This window comes from Amblyomma maculatum, chromosome 6 (assembly GCF_055883805.1).
Source record: "Amblyomma maculatum isolate TAMU_Amacu chromosome 6, ASM5588380v1, whole genome shotgun sequence".
Classification (NCBI taxonomy): domain Eukaryota; kingdom Metazoa; phylum Arthropoda; class Arachnida; order Ixodida; family Ixodidae; genus Amblyomma; species Amblyomma maculatum.
Window position 1 is genome coordinate 125,550,575 of NC_139349.1, and position 18,763 is coordinate 125,569,337.

Below are 18,763 nucleotides of genomic sequence, written 5' to 3' on the forward strand. Positions count from 1 at the left end.
CACTTACGCCATTTTAACTTTTAAGACATCCTAAACATTCAGATATTGCAAAAATCTTCGAAACAACGACGAGGAATTGCCGCGTTTCCAAACGGCAGACTCTTGCGCTTGTCACAAGCGAGTTAGCTTGTTTTCCTAATACCGCAAGTACACTGCCGCTTTAACCATCCACATGTGCGTTTAACGAAGGTTGCCAAACTTAATAGCAGTTAATAGTTATCGTGCTTCGCCACTGTTACAAAGCTCACTCCACCAGCCATTGCCCTTGGGTGCAAGAAACGATGCTGGAATATGCAGAACGAAGCTCTTTTGAAGATGTCTTATTTATAACGCTGTGTCTGGAGTGCTGTCCGAGAGCGCCTAAACATCACGCTCAAGCACCGTACTATGGAAGCACTTTGACTACCGCCACACTGGCCGCGCCTCTCGCAAGCCGTCCTCGTCAGCGATCGGGCTGAAACTCGTTTTTCTCTTAACTAACAATAGGCGGTATGTCCAAAATAAATAATTCGAGAAGACTGTTAACCTATCCTGAGTCGCTGCTAGAGGGGATAACAGCGTCGCTAGTCCCTGCTAACAGGCGGCTGCCGGAGCTTCTCACCAGGCCTAATTTTACGTTTGGTCCGCTATAAAAGCGTCAACAAGGTAACGGATATATATCGTTCCTTTTTTATGCGATAATGTTAACGATAGTTAGAATTCCATGCGAGCGCCATTTACTACATCATTGATGGATTCAAAAGCTCCGTGCGCTGTAGCACTAGCGCACGTTAAGAACGCTGTTATCCGCCGAGAGCGCGCACGGCACCACGGTAAGCTCGTGCTATCCGGTGCTGAAAAATACGCATGTTTCAGCGGAAAAAAAAAAATCACTAATGGCCACCACTCTAGCGGCGTTTGGTAGTGTGCACACGAGGTCAAACGAAGGCATTTACGACACTTTCGCACGCATTCCGAATGTGGGAATACGCAGCCCTAATAGTACCTAGCAGGAAAGGAAAGGCGCTGTATCAGTCACACTTGTTGCGAGTGAAGGAAGAAGGAAACGAAAATACACGGGCCTTCTACTGGCTCTGTAGCTGAGCCACCTCCGCTTGTTGTTCGTGGTGATGATGGAGGAAGAAAGAGCTCGGAAAAAAATAGGTTTACTAATTACAATTAAAGGATAGGGATCGCATGCTGTAGTAATTTGGTTATGTATGTGTTGGGTGCCGCCTTCAGTCATCTACTATCATGGGGCTGGCAGAGAAATTTTTCAAAGTTCCACTCAACAACACACCCAGAATGAATATGATGCTGAAAAATAAGACAGGGCTTCAGTGCGCTGTTAATTGTAGCGCCGCGGTGCATGCTTTTAGGCTGTATAAAAACACCGTAGTTTGGCACTGCGGACACAGCCTACGTTGTCTGCTTTTAATGAAACGTGATTCGTTAAAAGTGTACGTTGTTGAAACTAGCCAGCTAATGCGCTTTTTCTCTTTGTGGCGCCGACTCGCATCTTCTGTCTAGAGCACGATGGACTAGAGACGGCACGCCATAATCCTGGCGCTAACGGAGGCCGCAAAACTGTTAACCGCGATAGGTAGCGCCACCACGTTTTGGTCGTTCTGTGTCATGGCTTGGTTTGGCTTGCTTTTATGATTTACCGTTCCAAAGCGAGTCAAGCTATGAGAGAAGCCGTTGTGGAGGGCTCCGTAATTTTCGACCAACTGGGGTTATTTAACGTGCACCGACATCGCATAGCGCACGAACGTCTAGCGCTTCACCTCCAGCCAAAACCGGCCGCCGAGGCCGGGATTGGACCCGTGTTAAGGCCGTATCATGGCCAAACTGCAGTTACATCAACTGCATTCATGCTGACCGTGATAAATGCTACCTCTTGTAGCATATGGCTAAATAAAGTCGACCATCGGGAAGGTATTTTCAGGGCCCTGAACGAGTAATCACATCACATGCGGTTGGCGTAGAACCCAGGTCTTGGCTAGGTATTTCGAAGGATATTTTTATTGCGAAAGCAATGCTACTCTAGGTTTCGAGCCTTCAGCGTAGCGCGGCCGGTAGCCACGTCTTACCCACGTGACTCTGTGGCGTCAACCCCACGCGACACAAAAGCGAGAAATGGGCTCCCAAGTGAAACGACAGACCCAAGTTGGCAGCTCCTGTCAGCTCACATATAAAGCCCCGCTTTAGCCAAGCCGTATGAACGTGCCTGATCGCTTGAAATGGGAGTTGGTTGGTTGGGAACCAACCAACCAACCAACTCCCAGCGGGGCTTTATATGTGGGCTAACAGGAGCTGCCAACTTGGGTCTGTCGTTTCACTTGGGAGTTTAAATATTCCACACGTCAGTGTGCCAGTGTTCTTACTTTGCCATTACTTTGCCAAGATCGGCTTCACTGTAGGGCTGGGCTATGTTTATGTCGGCTTTCAATTGCTTCTTATCCAAAGCATGGTTTCCTGTACATCGTGATATAAAACGAAAAAGTGATGCCGGTTCAAGTTGCAGAAATAACGCAACCGCTGAACTGGAATTTTTTACTGACACAAAGTAGGGTTTATGTCGAGGAAAGCTACAAAGCGTCTCTTCACAACCGGTGATAGAGGTCCGCACGGGCTGGGCCGACCCGCCGTGTAGTGTTTTTTACCTATTTAGATGAGAGGATGACATCAAAGTGGTGGTGGTGGTGGTGGTGGTGGTGGTGGTGAAAACATTTATTATAATACATATAGGTATATACACTAGGTGGGATTCCTATACAGGCACTCCGTTGGCGTTTGCCGCAACCCGGGCGCGCTGTGTTAAGACCTTTGGGGCCTCTAGGGTGCTGCAGCCGGACAGGGTCGCCTCCCAGTTCTCTCGGGTGGGGTTGGGGATAGGCGGCAAAGATGGGTTTTTCTGGCAGGCCCACACCATGTGGTAGGTGTCAGACACCTCCCCACAGTGCGAGCACAGCCCGTCTAATTTCGGATCAAAATGCTTTAGAGTAGCCGAGCACAACATTGTATTGGTGAGCAGGCGCCGGAGCACCCGCTCGTTAGCCTTCCCCAGCCCTTTGCACGTTGTGGGAAGAGTTTGGTGCATGGATCTGTAATATTCACATATTTCTTTAAACTTATAAACTGGGTTGAAATCAAAATCCTGGTCCGCGTCGGGTCCCGTGGGAAATGCCCGGAGAGAGAGCGCGCGGGCGGCGGCAACTGCCTCATTCCCTTGGAGACCTTGGTGATCTGGAGCCCAAACCAGAGATCAGTAGGCGGGATCCGAATCTCGACTACAATTCTGGTATATGCGGTAAGCTAGGGGAGCAGTCCACCCTTGCTGGACGTTCCGACAAGCCCGTCGTGAGTCGGTTATGATGTATTTGGAGGAGGAGTCAGAGGCTGCGAGGGCGATCGCAACCTCTTCTGCGTGGGTTGGTGACTGGGCCTTGAACGTAAGGCCATCTACTGTTTTGACCTTGTGGATGACCGCGGCTGTGTACCAACCCCTAGAGTTCGTTCCGGAGACGTCCGCATAGAAAACTCCTGGTTTTCTTCCATAATGGCAGTCCAAGGCTTCCGCCCGCGCCAGGCGCCGACTATTATGGTCCTCTTTGGACATATTGGCGGGCAGAGGCTGCACATGGAGGGCGCGTCTCCATTTTTCGGGAATGCGACATCTCTCCTCTGTGAGCTATGTGTGTTGGATGTGAATTCGGGCAAGAAGACGGCGACCCGATTCTGTCTTTGTTAGACGCGTGTACTAATTGGTGTGGTGGGCCTCACAAAGCTCCTTGAAAATATTCACCACACCCAGTGCCATGAGACGGCTGGTAGAGGTGGAGACCGGGAGGTCCAGTGCTCGTTTCATGATTTTACGGAGGATAACTTCGAGAATATCCTCTTCCTGTTTCCGCAGGTGGAGGTAGGGAGTCCAATACAAGATTCGACTGGTCACGAATGCGTTCGCCAGCCACAAGACGTCCTTGCATCGTAACCCACCGCGCTCGTTGGAAACCCGGCGGACCATGCAGCCCACCTGGTCCGCCACCTGCCGGAGCTTGGCGAGTATTGTGTCGCATCGTCTCTGGTTGTGTATAAAGAGTCCAAGAACTCTGATTAGATTCTTGAATGGGACCGCTTTGCAAGGTGAGATTGATTTGAGTCGAGCATGAGCGCGAGGGGCACAGATGGTTGGTTGGTTGGTTCATAGGAAGGGAAAGGCGCAGTATCTGTCACACTTGCTCTGTGGACACCTGAACCGCGCCGTAAGGGAAGGGATGAAGGTGGGAGTGAAAGTGGATAGAGAGAAAGGGGAGCCGTAGTGGAGGGCTACGGAGTAATTTCGACCACCTGGGGATCTTTAACGTGCGCTGACATCGCACAGCACACGACGCCACTTCGTTTCGCCTCCATCGAAACGCAGCCGCCGTGGTCGGGTTCGAACCCGGGAACTCCGGCACAGTAGTCGGGCGTCTTACCACTGCACCACCCTGGCGGGGGGGCACAGATGCACGAATTCAGATTTCGGCGGTGAGCATTGGAGACCACAGCCGCGGGCATAGCGGTCCACTATGATAGCAGCCGTTTGCAGGCTGGTCTCCATGTCCCCCAGACACCCTTGCGTGGCCCAAAGGGTTATGTCGTCGGCGTACAGCGCGTGTTGCACCACTTCGACCGCACCCTACAGAGCAGGTAAGCGCATCATTGCAACGTGGAATAGCAGAGGGGACAGCACTGCACCTTGCGGAGTGCCCCTCGTGCTTTAAGGGCTGGATGTTCATAGACCCGGCCGATGCATACATCCACCCCTTTTGGATCAATAAACGTTTGTCACCACCACCACCACCGAGCAAAAAAGGTTTGTGTTCTTGATCCTGTATTCGGATATAAGACAGTCTGTCTGTGAGAAAGTGTTTGATATAATTGAAAATGTTCGTACCACAGTGCGTTTGACTCAATTGCATGAATATGACCTCGTGTGTTACATTGTCGAACACCCCTTTGAGATGCAGGGCGAGGATTATTTTGTCGTTTCTTGTGCCTGTGATGGGGTTCAGTATTTCGCGGTCGAGTTGGAGCAGGACATCCTGTGCGGATCTGTGTAGGCGAAATCCGAACATGATGTCCGCGAAAGTGCTGTGTTGATCAAGATACTCAGACAGCCGATCCCGCACCATCGTCTCCATCAATTTGCCCAACACGAGATGAGAGAGACGGGTCGGATGTCAACTGGTTTCCCGGCTTTGGGAATAAAGGTGATGAAAGCCGTCTTCCGTTCAATGGGAAGGGGGTTTCCCCTGTCCAGGTCGCATTGATATAGTCAAGAAGGCACTGGTGCGCCGTGTCAGGGAGGTTCGCCAGAAATTTGACGTTGACCTTGTCCCTGCCTGGCGTAGTGCCCTTCTTCATTTTGAGACTGGCACGCAGATCGTGGAGCCGGAATGGGTTATCCAACTCCGAGTTTTCCCTGCCTGCATAGGAATATGCCGATCCATGGGGGTCCTGATTGTGCACAGGTAGCGATCGCGTAGCGCCACTGCCAGCTGCATTGTGTTTCCTTGGAATGAGTGCATGGCTTTGTGTAGGTGTTTTTGCGTTTGCGTGCGTGTCTGTGTTGGATTTATCAGGGTTCGGAAGAGCCGCCACGTGTTACGGCTCGACATTTGCCTCGCCGCCGTGCTGCAACAGTCCACCCAGTTAGAGTCAGCGAGTTGGGCCGCGTACTCTGCTGCCTGCCGGATGATATCCGCAATGCGAGCTTTGAGTTTCTTGTTGTGTTTCTGGCGCTTCCAGTGGCGCGTGAGGCCACGGCGTGCTTCCCAGAGAGGCAGGAGGTGGTTGTCTAAGTCCGTAACTTCCTCTGTGAGCTGTATTTGTTTCTCATGGGAGTGAAGGTGCGCCATGACTGACTGGAACGAGGTGTGTAGCCCTGCTCTTTGACGTTCGTGTTAGTTTCTGTTGGGAAACTGGCGAAAGGTAGTCTAAACGGGGATACGGGCTTTCGTTGTGGGGCGCTTCAGGGGGCGCTTGTAAACGGTTGTGTTGAGGATACAGTGGTCGCTACCGAGGGTCTCCTCGGTGTTGATCCAGTCTGCGTGTTTTATGTTGCGAGTGAAGGTGAGGTCCGGTCATGTGTCTCGGGTCACCGAGTTGCCTGCGCGGGTGGGAAATGCTGGGTCGGTGTGGAGGGTGAGGCCCAATCTGGACGCCAGTTCTGCCAGCGTACGTCCACGTACTTCCTCCTTACGTAGCCCCATAGCTGGCTAGGGTTACTGAAGTCACCCACAATCAGCAGGGGATAACGACCCGCCTTTTTAAAAGCGCGGCTAAAGAGGCCCGTGATGGTCACTCGCTTCAGTTTCGGGGAGCAGTATACGTTAAGCACGTGCAGAGGAGGATCTGATCGCCTAAGAGGGAGGATCCTGACCACCGTGTATGAATAGGGTATGCTGAGATCGAGGTCAATTTTGGTGGCTGTGTATGATTTGTGCACGAGGAGACACGACAAAGGGTCATGCTGGAACGTCGCGTAATTAGTCAACTTGGCTGCCGCTCCTGGCTCTTGGAGGGCGACCACGGCGGGCAAAGCCTCGAATGTTTCGAGGTAGACACGCAGGTTCGCGCGTTTCTGCCGAGCCTTAAAGCCTCTACAGTTCCATTGCGTTACGTTTACGGAAATGCGAGCTTTGGGAAGAGAGGAACACGTGTTAAGCTGTCCTGCTATGATTAGGAACGGAAATGAGAGATGGGGGATTATGAGACTCTGACCCAGAGCCAGCACCGGGTGGGGGTGCGGGTTTGGAGTCCTCTGATTTCGCGCCACTGGGATTGACGACAATTTTCTTGGGCCTGTTGAAGGATTGGATCCCTTCGAGCCGATGGCTCGTTCGGGTGGTTGATTTCATGCAGCTGGTGATGGCTGCAGGGGCCGATGCCCTGCATTTGCTCTCCAAGCAGCCCATGGCCGCTTCTACCATTTTCTGCAAATGGGAGGTGAGGCGCGCCTCCATCGCTGCCATTGCCGACGCGAACGCGGGCGGCGATTCGGGCTCACTCTCTATGGCGTGGGGACTCGAGACACCCGTCACAGCGGATAGTGTTTCCTCTAAATTTTAAATTTTGGCAAACAGTTGCCCGATCTGCGCCTTAAGCTGCTAATTTTGCCTGCGGCTTTCGACACCAACGCAGTAAGTCGAGGAAGGGAAAGCGAGTGAGGATGAGGAAAGGCAGGAGGCGGCCCGCGCCCGGCTGCTTAAATGAGTGTTTTGTTGCTGCGCCAGGGCCCGCAATCCGGCAGCGCTTCTGGTTTGAGAGTGGGGAAGTGCTTGGAATCGTCGCCGTTCGGAGGTGGTGGCGGCGTCTGCTTCTTTTTCTTGTTTTTTCTTTTGCCTCTTCCCCCTCTTCCTAGTTGACTTTAAGGGAGAGGAGGAGGCCGTGTTCACGTCACTCTGGTGTGAGCCGGTGGTATGATCGCAACGTGGTGCTCCGCCATTGGCTCTGCCGGTGGAGTGACCTTGCTTGCTTTCAGACGCTGGCGTCTCAGGTCCTTCAGGTTGTGAAGGTCTGGCTCCGGCAAGATAAAGTCAGCGAAATTCGGCCGTGCAATCTTTCGATCCCGTGGGGTGGGCTAGTCCACAGATTTCACAGGTCGGGTTGCATTCGTGTGGCGCAAGACCGTCCTGCGTGACATTCACAGTTTGGCCGCAAAGGCCGCACCTCAGCGAGTTCGGCGTGGGGCAAATGTCCGAGCGGTGTCCCACAGCACCACACTTTACACATGCCGGCACAGTTCGCTTATATTCTCGGACGGGGGTAAATTCCCCGTTGTAGTGGACGTATCGCGGGACCACCTTTCCCACAAATGTCATGAGCGCGATGGTTGATTTTCCGAGCCGGCGAATGCTGGCGATCTGGCCTCCTCGCCAGACAATTTGGGCAGTGAGCGTCGGGCTTGTTTCATCGTCGGCGATGCCCCCGATGATACCGCGGCACACGTCTCCGGTAAGCTTTAAATTCCCGTGCACTGGTAGGGAGCCTTTACCAGCTGGCAAATTAAATTCGCCAATGAGGCGATCGGCGAGGTCTGGATTTCGTGTCCCTACAACAAGCAGATTCTGCTACCATGTGAGTACAATATCGAGAACGTTGTCGCCAGCAGAAATGCCTAGGTGCGAGTTCCGTGCCTTGCCCAGCTCACCGCGTCGGAAGGTGTTCCTCATATCCGCCGTGACCCTGGGCTTGATGATGACAACATAGTCTTGAGGGTGCATCCGTGGCATAGGATGGGGCTTCCAAAGACACGGCTTTGCTTGGTTTCGAAGCGATGAGGCAGATTCGTGCGCTGGCGCTTGCTGCTTGGTTTGGGACGCCGCCGATGTGGCAGCCGCTATATTGGAGCCGGGTCTGGAACGCCGGCTGACAAGTTGAAAGAGCTCCTCGTGCTTGAAACGGGCAGGTTCCGCCACAGCTTCAGGTTGGACAGTCGAAACAGTCTTCCAGACCATTTCGGAAGGGTCGTAGCCCCTCAGAGAAGCTTGAGAAGCCATCTTGATAGGTGACGAGGGTGAGTCACTGCCCCCGGGAGCAACGCAGCCTTTAGGCCGAGCGCCAACTCCTCGTAGCAAAGTGAAAATCTCCCCTCGCTAAATGAAAATTGGGCCACCTGGCTATATTCGCCATTCACGGTATCCTGATGATCTTAGGAATACAGTAGCACAAATTGCAAGAGGTCCCGAGTTGATGCGCCTCAATAATTAGCGAAACTTGACGGAGCCAATGAGGCATGCGTCCGCTCGCAGTCACAGGCATAGGTACCGACCATCGAAGTCCAGCCCCCCAGGACGCTTGGACTTTGAGTAAGACCCGCTGCCCCAAAGCCACGCAGGCACATTCGTTGGGTTTGGTTAATACAGGCTGTGTTTTAGCTTACGATTTTATGAGATCGTTTTAATAAGTGCCCCTACATTTTCTTAACATAAAGATGACCAGCTGAGATGATGTACCTTTATGCATGCCGCCAAGACTAGAGTCGCACCAGAAAGCACCTGTCTCGCATACTGTTCCACGGCCGGTCTCGAGGGAGAGAGCGCGCGCTCTTTCTTACGGCCTTCTCAATCGCCGCGGGAACAATGGGAACTTTTCTCCTTGAGTTACGCTCTCCGCCACCGCAAGGGGCGCGACCTGCTCACTGTTCGCTCCGCGTCTGCTTCAGCGGCGGCGGATGGCTTTTGCCTGGTTTCGCGCTGTCGCTCGCGAGTTTCGTGGTGAGTGCAGCCCCGAAATTAAAGAGCACAGAAGGTAGATTCTGCAGCGGCACGTCGTCAACGTACCACACGTGAACGGATATAAAAAACACTGTCGTTCAGCAAACATTCGACAAGCATGGCATACATTGCGGCATGGTAGCTACTTTTGTCCATTTTAATCCGAATTTTCCCCAAGCCTGTACAAGAATAGGAACAAAACGAAAACTGAATGAGCAGTGATCCCATCGAAGCTTCTTCAAGGCTAACATGACAGCAACTCGTCTGCAACAGAAAAACCGTCTTGCAGCGCTAGATTCGAAACCATTCATGTAGCACCGAAGATGAAAATAATTTCCTAAAAATGTAATGTAAATTGCAAAATGCTTGCATGATATAATGTATTAGTATAACAGTCAAAGTAAACGTTGTAGGGTTGAGTTTTAAATGTTACTACAATTCATATATTAGGCAATGTGTGGTATTATAAACATTATTTTAATTTTGCAAATAAACATTGTTTTAATGAAATTTTTACATAATATTACGCTTATTATGAAAACAAAAAAATGGTTTGATATTCATGACACCACTTGCGCTCGAAGTGGTAAAAAAAGGCCAATAAATGATGAAGGTGATACTCGATGCAGTGACTTACAAATGAGTTCACCTGCTATATCGAAAGTATGCAAGAAACTTCTAAAGCGTTAAAGAAGGACACTCTCACTGAAGACTCATTTCAAGCCTTATATAGCGACCCATAGAGGCCCTCTTCAGGAAAGTAAGGTTCATGTGCGGAAGGGAATGACATATGCTAGATGCGAGGGCCGTAACAGCTAGCGGCACATGACTACATTGTCAAGACGGGCGTATCATCTGAGAGCGAAATCAAGGCAATAAAGGAAATGATGGCATCTCCTACCATCCCATTTTCCACTGCCACATATTCCGGTTCACCTTACGTCGCTGGATATATCGTTTAGTTAATCAACTTCGGGTGTGACGCTTGCGCTATTCTTCTTGAAACTAGCGAAAGAAGCACTTCTACGAGGACAATGTTCTAGTAGACTGCATTATCCGAAAGCAGAGCTTGTTGCCCTACTGGACAAGTTTTTTTTTCGAAAAAGCTGCCGTGCACCTACTACACACAAATGTTCTCGAAGTACTTAAGATCCTGATTCAGTCAGCATTTCAGAACTCAACACTGGGTTACCCGAAAGGAATTGACAACAGCTACGTTATTAGGTCCGCTTCTTTGATATTTGAAAAATTTCTCAGAATTCTTCTTCTCAATTAATTATACCAGGAAAGTGACAGAGAAGACCGAGAGGCCAACTCCTTATGTGCACAAGCCGTGCAGGAAGACTTTGAGCATGAATTTTCTAGACGCAGGTCGCATTTTGATGAATTGAATAATATATAGTGCAAGTGTAACTTTGAAGGACAATTTTTTTATTGTTTGCCGCTCTTTTCAATCCTGCTTAACTGTTTATGCCCATTTCCTTGATTAAAAGTAGTCGCGAGACTGCATATACATCTTCGGTCTTTCAACTGACTGATATGTTTTGAACGAAGCTAGAACAGCCCACTCCACTAGACAAGTGAAATTTTTACTATATGAGTAAATTTTTGCTCTTTACTCTGAATCTGAGACGCGCCATGAATTTTTGCCGGTGCCTCTTCTGATCTAAACGAAAACGGTAGCGGTTGACAGAATCTCCACCCAACAGTTCACCATGCACTTAGCCTGGGCGCGTTGTCGTCGCTCACCTAATAATCAGTATCTTCGTGAAGCTTATAAGATGGCTCGCAATAAAGTCACTGCTGTGCTTAGGGGTACCAAGCGTCAGCACTTCCAAGGTAAATTTTCTGAATTTAGAAATAACCCGTCCAAGGCTTGGTCCGTGGTTAACGAATTAAGGGGTCGTGCATACCAAACTATTGCCAAGAGTTTCGGTCCACCATCTATAACGTTAGCAGACCAATTTAATTCCTTTTTCTCCTCTACTCAAGCAAGTTTGTCCGGTAATACGGCTAGTTATTGTATGCCACAATCGGTAGTTGAGTCTGCCTTCCTGTCTGAGTGTACCGAGGATGATATTCGCTATATTTTATTTAACTTAAAACAGCGCAAGTCGGTTGGATTAGATGGTGTGTCTGTGGACCTCCTTCGCAGAAATTTCGAGGCCCTGAAGAATGTTCTTTTAGCAATTATAAATAACATTATAACCACGCAAGAAATTCCACCTGGCCTCAAGGAAGCGCTCGTAGTTCCTCTCTTCAAAAGCGGACAGGTCAATGTTGTCACAAACTACAGGCCAATTTCGATACTTTCGTGCATTGCTCTTATACTTGAAAAGCATATTGTTACGTGGAAGATCTACAGTCTGAAAGCTCTCCGCACAGCTAACGTTGATGAGGGCACTGATTTCACGACACAGCGTCGTCGTCTTCTCGGAGTCTGTTGCACTTCTTCATCCTCATCACGAACAGCTAATACATCTAAGTAACACTATCCCCCCGCGGGAAAAGCACAGTCCCGGTGCGGTCTATGTTAGCGAAATAGAAAGTTGATAATAGGGCTTTAGACGGGACACATGTACTATTTATGAGGTTGGAGCTGTGGACGGGGACTTCGGAACCACAGATTCAACTTCGTAGGTGACGTCGGTCACGGGGCGCAAAACACGGTAAGGGCCAGCGTAACGGGGCAAAAGTTTTTCACACAAGCCCACTCGACGGCACGGGAGCCACAACAAAACAAGAGATCCAGGAGTGTAGTGGACATCACGGTGGCGGCTGTCGTACCGGATCTTTTGGGAGTCTTGGGATGCAGAGAGCCTGGCATGAGCTATCCGGCGGGCATCATGAGCGCGGGTGACGGCATCACTGGTGTAAGTACTGGTGGCGTCTGCCGCGGGTAGGGAGGTGTCGAAGGGTAGTAACGGTTGTCGGCCAAATAATAAATAAAGTGGGGAGTATCCAGCGGTAGAATGGACAGATGAATTGTAGGCGAATGTGACAAAGGGGAGATGAACGTCCCAATCTCGACGGTCGTCAGATACATACATGGCCAGCATGTCTGTGAGGGTACGGTTTAGACTTTCCGTGAGGCCATTGGTCTGGGGATGATATGCGGTGGTGAATTTGTGGCGGACGGAGCACGAACGGAGAATTTCGTCAACCACTCGCGACAGGAAACAGCGGCCACGGTCAGTTAGTAGTTCACGAGGAGCACCATGATGAAGAATTACGTTTTCTAGAAGGAAGTCAGCGACGTCTGTGGCGCAGCTGGTCGGGATGGCTCGGGTAATAGCATACCGAGTAGCGTAATCGGTGGCGACGGCGATCCATTTGTTCCCCGAGGCGGAAACTGGAAAGTGGCCAAGGAGATCAACGTCTATACGGGAAAACGGGTCAGTTGGTATGGGTATCGGCTGCAGATGACCTGAAGGCAAAATTGTAGGCTTCTTGCGACGCTGACACAGTTCACACGCGGCAATGTACTGCTGGACAGAACGGTAGAGCCCCGGCCAGTAGAAACGTCGGCGCCGGCTGTCGTATGTGCGAGAGACACCCAAGTGGCCAGCCGTGGGAGCATCATGGAACTGTTCAAGGATGGTGGAACGCAAGTGTTGTGGAACGACGAGCAAAAGGTCTGTGCCATCTGGTCGCATACTACGTCGGTATAGGGTGTTCTCGTGGAGCACAAATAAGGCGAGAGATGGGTGAGGGTGGTCGGAGGTAAGACGGAGGATAATGGAAGGCAGAGAAGGATCTAGGAGCTGCTCCTTGTCAATGTTAGCAAAAGCGGAGACAGACAAGACACATGCATCATCGTCAGAGTCTGTAGGACTAGGGGAGTCGACGGGATGACGTGACAGTCTGCATCTTGGTGAAGCCGGCCGGACTTGTAGACGACGGAAAAGGTGTATTCTTGTAATCGTAGCGCCCAGCGCCCCAAACGGCCAGTAGGATCTTTGAGAGAGGAAAGCCAGCACAAGGCATGATGGTCTGTTATCACAGTAAAATGCCGGCCAAACAAATAAGGGCGGAATTTCGTAATAGCCCAGACAAGCGCCAGGCACTCTCGCTCTGTAATAGAATAATTTTGTTCGGGTGTTGAGAGGAGGCGGCTGGCATACGCAATCACCCTTGTACGGCCGTGTTGTTGCTGACCGAGAATAGCTCCTATTCCATGACCACTTGCGTCGGTACGGAGTTCAGTATTGGCGGAAGGGTTGAAGTGGGCCAAGACTGGTGGAGTAGTTAGAGCAGCAATAAGCTCTGAGAAAGCTGCAACTTGTTCAGGCCCCCAATAGAATGAAACGTCTTTCTTGAGGAGTTGGGTGAGCGGACGAGCGAGGACTGCGAAGTTCGGGACGAATCGTCGGAAGTAGGAACATAGGCCAATAAAGCTTCGGACATCGCTGGATGAACGCGGAGTGGGAAAATCTCTGACGGCACGTATCTTGTCAGGGTCAGGCTGAGCACCGAACCAAGTGACCAAGCACTTTGATTTCCCGATGACCGAAACTTCATTTCTTTGAGTTGAGTTGAAGGCCGGCGCGACGGAATAGCTCGAGAATGGTAGAAAGGCGAGAGAGGTGGCTGTCAAAAGTGGACGAGAAAACAATGACGTCGTCTAAGTAACAAACACAAGTCGTCCACTTGAAGCCGCGCAGCAATGAGTCCATCATCCGTTCGAAAGTTGCAGGGGCGTTACATAGGCCAAAAGGCATGACTTTAAATTGATAGAGGCCGTCAGGGGTGATGAACGCTGTCTTTTCACGGTCTCTCTCGTCGACAGAAATCTGCCAGTAGCCGGAACGAAGGTCGATGGATGAAAAGCAGCTGGCTCCGTGCAAACTATCAAGCGCGCGTCGATGCGCGGAAGAGGATACACATCTTTTTTGGTTATCTTATTTAAATGACGGTAGTCAACGCAGAATCTCCAACTGTTATCCTTCTTCTTGACCAACACAATAGGGGATGCCCAGGGGCTACTGGAAGGCTCGATTATGTCATTCGTTAACATCTTTTCGACCTCCGTTTGAATGACGCGTCGCTCGGCAAGCGAAACACGATAGGGCCGCCTGTGGATAGGACTGGCGTCCCCGGTGTCAATGCGGTGGGTTACAACTGTCGTTTGACCCAATGGGCGGGTGCCGAAGTCAAAAAGGTCACTGTAGGTAAACAAAAGCTTGTGTAAATCAGCGGCGAATTCAGGTTGCAGATCAGCTGATATCATGCTGTCAAGCGGATCAGGGCGCGATGTGGACGACGAGGGGGTGTTGGCAGGGACGGCAGTTGTATGATCTGTAGACAGAGCTGAAATGGCACAATCGGTCATCCAGGACAGCGAAGCTAATGAAATTCCCTCGGGCAGAACTTGAGTTGAAAAGCTGAAGTTGAGGACTGGGAGAGTGGTGCGGTTCTGGGAGATGTGCACAATTAGATGAGGAAGGATGACGTGCCGCTGCAGCATGACATCAGTAATGGGACAAGCGAGATAGTCGCCATCTGGGACGGGTGGGAATGGCGACATAGGGATGCAAACGGCAGTTTCTGGAAGAAGGCGGCTAAACTGCGCTGATCGAAGTCGGGGTGAGCAGGAGGGGTCTTCAGAGCAGAGCGGGAGGTCCAAGCGAAGTAGGCCACTAGAGCAGTCGATAAGGGCAGAGTGGGCTGTTAAGAAATCAATGCCAAGGATAACGTCGTGGGGGCATTCATGTAGGACGGTGAAGAACACTGGGGCATGACGGTCAGCAATTGTAACTCGCGCCGTACACATGCCAACCACGGCAGCAGGGCTGCCATTGGCGACGCGAACTGTGGACGAGACGGCTGGCGTAAGGACTTTCTTGAGGCGACGACGAAATGAGGAGCTTAGAACGGACAGTTGGGCGCCTGTATCAATTAGAGCAGAAACGGGAACTCCATCCACAAGGACGTCGACACGGTTATTTTGTAGGGCAGGGGTCAACAGAGGCTTTTCAGTCCGGGTCATAACTGCAGCGTCACCTCCGGGAGCTGCATTGGCTAGTTTTCCGGTAAGGACGTTGGCGAACTGCGGCGAGGATGAGGAGAACGCGAACGTCGTGCTTGCGGGGATGGTGAACGGTTGGCAGGACGGACAGTGGAAACAGGGTCAGCACGGGTCTGGTCGGGGCGAGGTGAGGTATAGCGAGGGGCATAGTTTCAGCGGTGGTCGACGTAGGTGAACTGACGAGATGGCGTATACCAGCGGCTACGGCAGTGACGGGAAATGTGGCCAACGCGAGAACAAGTAAAACAGATGGGGCGATTGTCATGGGTACGCCATTCATTTGGGTTGCGGTACCGATATCGGGGCGAAAAACCGGCGCTGGATGAAGCAGCAGCAATCACTGGAGGTGCAGGTCCTGAATCCACGGTGTTGGTGGCGCTGGCAGAAGGCAGGCCCATATTCGCAACTTCTTGGCGAACAACAGCCTTAATAAGTGATATAGTAGCCAGGGTGTTGTCGGGTGTATGCGACATTGAAGCCGCGGGAGTCATTGCCTCAAGCTCTTGGCGGACAATGCGTGTCAAAGTGTTGTCGTTAGCAGGCGGTCGAGGGGTCGGAAGATCGATACAGGAGGAGCTCGCAGCCGTGTTCGGCAGCCGGTCGAAGCGGTGAGATATTCGCCTCTGTTTCGCCTGCTCGAAACGTCCGCACACCTGCAGCACAGAGTCCACGGTGGAGCAATCCCTGCACAACAGGAGGTTAAAGGCATCGACGGCAATGCCTTTTACTATATGGCCGACTTTATCCTCCTCAGGCATGCCTTGGTCGACTTTGCGGCATAGAGACAGGACGTCTTGAATGTAAGTGAGATAAGACTCCGTAGATGTTTGGGCGCGAGAGGCGAGCGCTTTCTTGGCGGCGATGTGGCGGCCAATAGGCTTTCCGAACAGGTCGTGTAGCTTCTGTTTGCAGATATCCCAAGATGTTAGGTCGTCTTCGTGGGTTTCAAACCACACCCGCGCGGTCCCAGCCAAGTAGAAGATTACATTCGCAAGCATGAGTGTGGGATCCCACCGGTTGTGCTTGCTCACGCGCTCGTATAGGGCTAGCCAGTCGTCTACGTCGACGTCGTCGGTCCCGCAGAAGGTTCCGGGGTCACGGGGATGGGCCATGACAACAGCAGGTGCGGCGGCTGTAGAGGTAGAGGCGTCTGTAGTCATTGTAGTGGTTCCGACGTGGCGGCCGCTGCGGAGATCCAGCTTGTGACAGGGGATCGAATTGATTGACCTACACCAAGAGATGTTACGTGGAAGATCTACAGTCTGAAAGCTCTCCGCACAGCTAACGTTGATGAGGGCACTGATTTCACGACACTCAGCGTCGTCGTCTTCTCGGAGTCTGTTGCACTTCTTCATCCTCATCACGAACAGCTAATACATCTAAGTAACAATATTTTTCACGTAATGCAGAGCTTTATTGATGCGCACAACATACTGTCGCCTAATCAGTACGGATTTACTTGTGGGCGTGGCACTAGATTAGCATTAGATGAATTAACCGATTACCTTAAAAGTACTCTTGAAATTAGTGCATTCGCTTGTGCATTATTTCTAGATGTATCAAAAGCTTTTGACTCGGTAAACCATAAAATTTTACTTCGTAAACTTCATAGCTATGGCTTCCGAGGGCCTTTCCTAACTTTCCTTGAGAATTATTTGCACGGTCGAATCCAAGTAGTAGTTCTCGGAAATATTAAAAGCAAACCTAGGCAGTTGAGCGCTGGAGTACCCCAGGGGTAGATTTTAGCTCCCCTTTTATTCAACTTGTACGTTAATGATCTCAGTCAAGCAATTTTTCACTGTCGGGTGTTTCAATACGCAGATGACACGCTTTTAGTATCTCGTCATACTAATTACCATCAAGCCGTGGCTGAATTACAAACTGACACTACAAATGTTATCAGTTGGTACCGTAATAACTTAATTTCTATTAACCAAAATAAAACTAAATTAGTATGTTTTCACGATCCGCTGAAATCTATTCCGGTCATCACTCCAGTGTTTCTTTATTCTCCTCTGTGTAACAATTGTTCTTGCTCTCCTATTCCATAACTCTCAAGTGTCAATTATCTCGGTGTTCATTTCGATTCTAACATGTCCTGGAACACTCACTTGGCTAACGTTTGTGAAAGGCTGCGCAAAATAGCCTGCCTGCTGTATTCTATTAAAGCACTATGCCCAATTTACGTAAGGAAAACAATAGCACATGCATTGGCGTACAGTGTGCTGAGATATGGAATTTGTTCTTTTTATTTCTGTTCAGTGTTTTGGCGCAATAAAGTTGATTCTTTACTAAAATCCATAATTCGGGCGGTGATGTATGGTGTGCACATTACTAACAATCCCGGTCTTTTTTCATGCTCGCACATGCCCTCGTTCAGGCTGTTATTCAAAGAAACAGTAATCCTTTCCTATATATGGAACAATGAGTTCTGCCTCCCGTATGTCCCCGCCAGAGCATTACGTCCACTCGACCGCTTTTCCTTACCAAGAGTACGGACAAGATACGGGAAACGTGTCCGTGCCTTCTATGTACCTGTGGTGTTGAACGACCTGCCAAATAATGTTTTATCTTCCAGCACGCGGAAAGAAGTAAAATCTTATATCTTTGATCTGTATGTGTAATTTTGTTTCTTTTCTTTCTTTGTTTGTTTTTTATTTTTTTTAATTTTATTTTCTTCCCCATCATTTCTTACTGCCTTTCTTTAGTTTTTAGTTTGAGTCTTGTGCAATTGACTTACTGTGCCGCCCCTGGGCTTGCTCCATTCTGCCGAGTGCTGCCCCACAAGCCCATTGTTGGCTTGGGCAGGCTCGTATTTGTATGTAATTTTTTGAAATAAATAAAAATAATTCATTCGACCGTGCATGGCCGCACTGACGAAGGAGCGCGTGCGTGAGCGGATTGGGATTGTTGACTGTATTTTATTCCTCGTACACGATAAATGTTCGATGTTGATGACGGACTTTGTATTAACCATAAGGGGCGAAATGTCAGGACCTGCCGGTTGCAACTGACGCCGGCGAAGCTAAAAGCGAACGCGCGTTTCCCTTGCGCGTGAACGACTGTAGCGGAGGAGCAGCAGTGGGGCGGTGGCGACCCCACCGAGGCGCGGCGGGTGGTGGAAACAGACCCCATTGGGGAGGCCGTAAGAGAAGAGAAGCGCTCTCTCCCTCGGGACCGGCCGTGACTGTTCAAACGTCTGCCAGGTCTGAACAAAAGGAAGACTTCGGGGAAGAAAGCTTCGAGGGTTCGCGTCATACCTACTCTCGAGCGCTACCCTTCAGCACCTCACACTCACTCTAAGACTGACTCAATGAAGCAGACAGCTGAAGTTAAATTAAATCCAATTCCGCGTAGTCATGGTATGTCCCTGGATCTCAAGCTGACAGGTTGTAATTATGACAGCACTGCTATTTAATAACAACATTAATTGGTTCACGGGCAGGGAAAGGCGCAGTATCTGCCACATTTGCTCTGTGGAAACCTGAAC